We start from the raw sequence: 8087 nt of genomic DNA, 5'->3' as shown, positions 1-8087 counted from the left end.
GTTGGCCTCACAGATGGGCTCGTCCTGAATGTGCACTAGGCCAATGGTTCCCAAATTTTTGCCCATCGTGGCTTGTAATCTGTGATGGAATTTTCCTCCACAAATCTGCCTAGGTGCCTTTTAAAGACATCTAGGCCAGATGCCATCACCACATCCTGTGGCAAGGAGTTCCACAGACTAACTGCATGCTGGGTATAAAAATATTTTCTTTTGTCTGTGCTAATGACCCCATGTTCAACGCTCCACCACAAAGCCTTTTTGGGAACCCCTGAAGGCTACTTTTGTGTTGTGCTGGGTCCGCAACCCACTCCATAGTCCTCTGTGGGTGCCAGAATGCCTCATGGAAGCAACCAGAAGCTACTTCCAGTTTATGGAAATGATTTCTGATTTACTTCTGGGTTGCTTCTGGGACTTCTGGTCACTTCTGTGAGGCGTTATGGGTCTATGGAGGTCAATGGAGTAGGGCGTGGGCTTGGCGTGACCTGGAAACAGTCTCTGCAGAAAGACTATGCAGTGGAGCACTGAGCATGGGGTTGCAACCCATCACACATCAAGTCATGACCCACAGTTTGGAAAACACTGCACTGCTCTATTGACCAGCCTCCTTCCCTGCCTCCTTTTTTATACCCTTGCTTCCTGTGCCTGAAGAGGGCCAAGGCAGAAGTGCAAACAGCTTGGTTCCCCCTCAGGCCATGCAGGCTTTGGCTTAGCTCTGGGATCCCTGGTGAGTGCTGATTCATTGTGCTGATTATCAATGGGTACACAGGGCCAGGGAAGTTATTCTGGCTCCTGTTCTCCCTGTTAAATAATGAAATGTTTGAATTGGCTTGGATTCTTTTTTGGTGGGTTTGCCTCATTTACTACTGAGCATTAGCAAGTAGTTCTCCTCTCCATCACAGAAAAGGGAGCCAGCTGCTTCAAATCCAAGCATGCGCAGGGGGGGTGTCTCATCTTGGGGCATTAGCAGCCTCTATGCAGAACACTGACATCCTATTGTGTTGTTAGGGCAGGATGCTCAGTTCTCTTATTGGGGAGGAATGCCCCATTCCTCCACTCCCCCCTGCAAAGCAGAAAGAAGGTCCTTGCATGCTGTTTCTGACAATTCACAGCACTGGGTGCCAAACTGCTATGAAATAGCACATCACATCTGTGCAAACAGCTTTGCTTACATCAAATATTACTGTGCACCAGAGGTAAGGGGAACTGTTGGCAGGATTTGGTATGCTTAAGTACCCCTGGACCAAAGCCATTATCCATTGTAATGGCTCTCTCTCTCTCTCTCTCTCTCTCTCTTTCTCTCTCTCTCTCTCTCTCTCATGAACACACCCCTTGACCTACTGACATGGAATGTTAATCTCCAGGCTACTCAGCGGGAAATGCAAGGTTCTGCACGTAGGCAAAAATAATCAAAGACACAGGTATAGAATGAAAAATACCTGGCTTGGCTGCACAACATGTCAGAGGGATCTTGGAGTTGCAGTGGATCATAATGTGAGTCAGCAGTGTGATGCAGCTGCAAAAAAGGCGAATCCAATTTTAGCCTGTATTAGTAGAACTGTAGTTTCCAAGTTGCAAGATGCAGTGGTTCCACTTTACACCTGTAGTACTGTGTCCAGTTCGGGGCACTGCACTTTCGTAGAGATGCAGCCATGGAGCGGGTTCAGAGGAGAGCGGTGATCAGAGGACTGGAGAACAATCCTTGCAAGGAAAGGTTAAAGGAACTTGGGATGTTCCGCGTACAGAAGACTAAGAGGGGATATGATGGTGCTCTTCAAAAATCTGAAGGGCTCTCATATGGAACAAATTTATTCTCAACTGCCTCTCAGAGTAGAACTAGATCAAAAGAGAACAAACTGCAAGAGAGGAGATTCTAGTTGGATGTCAGGAAGAAATTCTTGACGGTCATGATGGTTTGGCAGTGGAACAGATTGCCAAGGGAGGTTGTGGATTTTCCCTCCCTGGAGGTCTTCCAAGCAGAGGCTCAACAGCATCTGCTAGTGATGCTCTAGGATAATTTCCTGCTATGGGCAGGGGATTGGACTAGATGACCTTGTGGGTCCCTTCCAGCTCTATGATTCTATGAATCTATGAAGGGCACAATCCTGCCCTTCACTTGGGCCAATGCAAGTCCCTTGCACCAGCCCAGAAGGGTTGCAAACATGCCATAAAGCACATTTTTGCCTCCTCGGGAGTAAGCTGCGCTGGCACACGGAGGTGTGCCAGTACACAGAGGCTGAATCCAGCCTCTGTGGCGGCTTAAGTGGCAAGCCTTGCATTGGCCCAGCTGGGCCGACGCAAGGCTCTGGGGTGAGCAGGGAGGAGGCATGAGGGAGGCGTTCCTGTGCGGAGGGAGGGCAGGTGGGCTGTGGACGGCCCTGGGGGCAGGTGGGCAGGGAGTGGGAGGTGGGACTGGAATCCAGCACTTATGCTGGATCCCAACCCCCATTCCCTGGGAGTTTGGAGTGACTTCAAGCCGTTCCGCTCTCCTCTGATTTGTGCCACCTCAGAAGGTGGCGCACGTCCGAGGAGACCCATTGGGGCAAGGGCGCCTTACCCAGAGGCAAGGGGAAACTTTTCCCCTTGCCTCTGGCTGGGTTGCTTTGGGCCCCTATCCTGCACTGAATACAGCGCAAGCTTCTCGGCTTGCCTGTTCCAGCGCAGGGTAGGATTGTGCCCTAAGTCACAGAATGCTGAGAAATCAATGTAGCCAACTACTATGAGTGGATGGTCAGTTTGACTCACTCCTCTGAGGACCCAAGAGCAGGGAGTGGTAGGGAAGGTAGATGGGGCAGGTGAGGGTGGTGGATTAGATAGAAAAGGAGTTGAGGGAAGGTAGATGAACAACATGGACCTAATAGAAAATGGGACAGAGGAGACAGGGAATGGAGGGAAGGAAAGAGCAGGCAGAGGAAACTGGAGAAAAACTTGACATAGAAACAGAAGGAATGGTGCTGTTGATGGAGTGGGGAGCATAGAGTCCTGAGGAGGCTGAGACCTGTGGAGCAGAAGAGTCATAGCATGGGTGGAGCAGAGTTGCCTGGCTGGCTGGCACTCAGGATGGGCTGACATGATGATACCATCTTATTCCCCTCCCCCCCCCGTGTCACCCCCTGGGTTCTGGAATAGCTCTGAATTGGAGCCAAACCGAGGTGCAGGAGGGCCCTTCAATGCTCTGCTTACTGCTCTGAACACTTGGGTGGTAAGCACTATGCATCCCCCTGGCAGAAAGCTAGGCAAACCTCCAGATGCCTCCCTAGCCTATCTATGTCACTGGGTGGGTGTGTCACAGTAACTTGGAATAACAACTTGTGGGCCTGCTCAATTTATTAATTTACTGAATTTATATCCTGCTTTTCTCCCTAAAGGGCACCCAAGACAGAACACCAGACAGGTCGACAAGTGATGAGTGGCCGAGCATTCCTCCTGTAGCCCAAAGCAGAGGGTAGGGAGGCAGACTGAAGATGGGGCTGAGTGAGCAAGCTTCTCTTGATGGATGGAGTCCAGGAGTTGCACTATCAGAATTCCCAGGGTCTCCTTGACACCCTGCCCCTCTCCTGTCTCTGTGATAACATTGTTCAATTCTGTAATGAGCCCGTATCAGCAAAAACTTTCTCTGGATTTAATCTCTTAATGCGGAGCATCTCCCCTTGGCCTTTGCTTTCAGATGTTCAAAGTTAAACTTGCCTCTCATCTTGGAAGGAGATAGAGTCTAAATGCTTTCAGTTGGCTGCACCAGTAAAGCTCTTTGGAGACAGGGTCCTTACCCCTTGACATCCTTTCCTCACCTTTGCCTTTGCTATGGAGTGCATGGCTTCAGCACTCCTTTCCTCTCCAACCTCCTTGACATCTGTTACAAGAGAAGAAAGAGCCTTGTTAATTACCATCTCTTTTGCAGATTCAAAAACTAGATCATCTCCCAATTGGCAAAGCAGGAAAAAAAATCTTGCAGCTCTTAGATGTAGCTTCTGTAGGAAGAGAGCTGTCTAAGTACTTCCCCAGATGCCCTCCTGAGGATTTTACCAACCCAGCCCATGAAAAGGAAAAGGGGATTGTTCTCCTGTGAAAGTCAGGCATGACTGACAGGTGAGGAACTGGCCTGTGCTCAGTGATTAATTTTGAAAAAGAGGAGGGCAGGAGTTCAGGTCTATCTGGGGGCTCCACCTCCTGCCCCTGATGCTCTGTTCCCCACAGTTGCAGCCTATGAAGGGGGTTGGACAGTAGATACTCATAGAAAAGAAAGTATACTTTGCACATGCCCAGAGTAACTCTTTGACTACACAGGCCTGTACACATTTTGTCATCTTAAAAGTTTGACCTATACTTGGTTACATTTGGGGTGCGGAATCCAAAAATGGCGTTGGTTTTGCCTGACTGACTCTAGTTTGGGGGGTATGGCCTAGCCACTTTTCATGCTGATTCAAGTTGCTTCCTCTTGAGAAAGACACAGTATCGGTCAGCTTTCTTATGAGGAAGCTGCTTGAATCAGCTTATAAGGTAGCTAGGCTGTGTGAGGCCTAGCTACTAAACCAGTGAGGCATGAAAGCCATAAGCCATTAAAGCCATAAGCCATTATGCCATGCTCATAAACACAAACACATTATAGTTTATATGTTTAGCAGTTTCATAGAGAAAATGTTCAAATGTTTACAAGTTTAATGAACCAAATGTTAATGCTATGTTATGAGGTGTTAATAGCTAAGTTAGTTATTAGTTTCTATGCATAAGAAATAGGGAAAAATGTTATGTTTAGCATGCATTTTTGTTTGGAACAAAGAAAGCATTTTTTCCTGGTCTCTGCCTGCAAATTATAAGCAGACCGTAAATCAAGGAATGTTTCTTAGCAAACTATCAAAGCATCAGATAAGGTTCAAAAAGGGAGTGTGAGACTGGAATTTACATCTGAGGCTAATTGCTAGTATGACAGATGATTTAAGCTTCTCTTGGAATCAGATTTACAGCTTGTATATTCATTATACCAAAGCATCAGACAAAGCATTGTCTCTGAACAGAGAGGCAAATTCCACCTTCAAGTTTGCTCTTAAGCAGAATTGAAAAGGAAAAAAAGCATTTTTGGATTTTTAAAACATTATATTTTCAGAAGGACAATGTTATGAATACTGAGAGACACCAGAGCATCACAGAAGTGCAAGATAAATTACAAAGTGAGCATGCTTGCATGCCAATAGTTCTTTAATGCCACAATAATGATAGAGATTGTTTTTTTTAAACTGTAATCAACATATATAAAGGCACAGTAATGAGTTTTAGCTGTTAAAATAGTTTGATTAAAGCATAAATACACAGAATAAGTGGAAACCATTAAATTAGGAAAAGCTATTAAGAGACTTAGGGCAACAAGTCTGAAAATGCAACCTTGAAAAGCAAATGTCTGGCAGAAGTTAATTAACAAGGAGGACTCTTATCTCAAGCAAAAACATTCCAACTCTGTAGACTCAAAGTGACAGATTTACAACTCAGAGACAGATTTACAACGTACAGAGAACTAGGGAGGAGCAGGAAGCAAGATGCCTGCACCAATTAATCAAGAAGCTGATATCTCTTGGCACCAAGAACATAAAACTAGAGGTTATACTCAGGTTAGAGACATTTTAATGAGGAAGAAGGCCTTGGCAAAGACAGTAAATCTATTGCTAATTAAAATAGAATTTTCCAAGATACAGACATCAGCAGAAACAGCTAGACAGGAACAAGATAATATGAGAAAGCCCCTAATTAGCAAACATTCCTGAGAACCTCTGTCAGAGCTAAAAGCTGACAGGAGGGGCCAGATTTAATTGAAATAAAGAGAAAGGTTTCTTAAAATCCTTATTTACAATAAGAAGTTAGTTTGTCTTGTATTAAATAAAATTACACCACTATACAGATCACATAAAGGGAATTACACATGGAATAGAAGAAAAGACCAAAAAGTTTAGTTTAAACAGAGGTTAGCAGAAATAAACACATACCAAAGGCCAGTAATAAATGAGTAAAGGGTGCCACCTAGTGGATGTTGGAAACAATGTCTCAAATGTACATTTTGCCTTTTTTGGAACTTGTAACTTGAAGCCAACCAATCAAATGCTTATAAAGTTATCTCTGGCCAACCCTGAGAAGGCCTCCATGTCTGGTGTTACATATCAGCCAATGAAATGTAAGACTCCTCAAACAAAGGAGCCAGAATCCAATATAAGGGAGAGGCACACACTGGAAATTGCTTTTCTCTGAGAGTTCCCACATAGCTTTCATTGCTCTCTTCATTTTGGACAGGAGTCCCTGAGAAGCCCGTTGCTGGCAATGAAATAATGCTTGCAGACGATCACCACTCCTGCCTACTGAGTTTGCTTTTGAACTTTGCTCTTGACCTTGCAACACCAGCTGGGCAAAACTGATGCAATTTTTTTGGATTCATCACCCCAAAATATCCTAAATTTATTCAAACAACCCTTGACAACTTTAAAAAAAAGAAAGGTGTGTCTTATTTTTCCTTTCCTTTTTTTTTGGGGGGGGGGGGCTGTGTTATTTAAAGTGTAAAATGATCAATGAGTTAAAACAGGGGTGCCCAAACCCTGGCCCTGGGGCCACTTGTGGCCCTCAAGGACTCCCAATCCAGCCCACAGGGGGTCCCTAGTTTCCAATGAGCCTCTGGCCCTCCAGAGACATGCTGGAGCCCACACTGGCCCGACACAACTGCTCTCAGCATAATGACCAACTGTTCAACCTCTTGTGTGAGCTGTGGGACAAGGGCTCCCTCCACTACTTGCTGTTTATGTCTGTGATGCAGCAGCGGCAGAGAAGGAAAGGCCAGTCTTGCTTTGTGCAAGTCTTTTTATAGGCCTTGAGCTATTGCAAGACCTTCATTCATTCATATAAGTTTCATCTCTAATATATTAATTTATGTAAATTTATTCAAATTTGAAATGTAAATTATTTGTTTTTTTCCCAGCCCCCGACACAGTGTCAGAGAGATGATGTGGCCCTCCTGCCAAAACGTTTGGACACCCCTGAGTTAAAAAAACAAAAACTTTACCTAAACTGTCCAGGGGTGGCCTACCTTTCAACTTTAGGGCTCCAGGACCTTTAACAATTGTGTAGAGGAGGGACTTTCAGCAGAATTTCTGTGAGATAACAAGTTGAACCTGATGAAATTCCCTCTTCTACACAATTGTTAAAGGTCCAGGAGCTCTAAAGTTGAAAGGTTGGCAACCATTGCTGTACACTGATGGAATCTGACCTGTGGATGACTTAAGTAGGAAAGAGATCTTGGGATCATGGTGGATGGCTCAAGGAAAACACTGACCCACCCTGTGGGTCACTTCCACAGGTTGGCAGCTTCCCACCCTGTGGCAGCTATGAAGAAGGGAAATTCTATGCTGGGGATCATTATGAAAGGAATTGAAAACAAAACTGTTAGTGTTTTCATGCCCTGTTGCAAAGCTGTGTTGTGGCCATATTTGGAATAGTGTGTACAGTTCCACCAACAGAAAAGGGTATTTTAGTGTTATAAAAAGTGCAGGAAAAGCAAAAGCAAAATGGTTAGGGGCCTTAAGCATCTTTCTTGTGCAGAAAGACTGCATTGTTCGGGACTTTTTAGTTAGAAACAGGCAACTAGGGAGAACCAGATTGACAGTGAAATCCTATAGCTTTGAGTGGCATAGGATATAGTGTGTGTCCATAACAAGAGCTCTACTATCCTGGCCTCAGTTCTGCCAATGGGTATGCCATGGATGCCTGTGCAATGCTGCCCAGAGGTACCTCTGACATTGGGGCTATTTTGGCACAGGATTGCATAGTAAGGTACTTAGATTTGGGTGTGATAAAGTGGATAGATATTTCACCAGAACTATGGTTCATCCAGAGTAGGGGTGTCCAAAGTTTTTGGCAGGAGGGCCACACTGTCTCTCTGACAGTGTGTCGGGGGGCCGGGGAAAAAAGAATTAATTTACATTTAAAATTTGAATAAATTTATATAAGTTTACATAAATGAATATATTAAAGATGAAATTACATGAATGAATGAAGGACTTGCAATAGCTCAAGGCCTATAAAAGGCCTTGCACAAAGCAAGGCTGGCCTTTCCTTTGCTG

Source organism: Tiliqua scincoides, chromosome 10 (genome assembly GCF_035046505.1).
Source record: "Tiliqua scincoides isolate rTilSci1 chromosome 10, rTilSci1.hap2, whole genome shotgun sequence".
Classification (NCBI taxonomy): Eukaryota; Metazoa; Chordata; class Lepidosauria; order Squamata; family Scincidae; genus Tiliqua; species Tiliqua scincoides.
Note: the sequence above shows the minus strand (reverse complement) of the source record.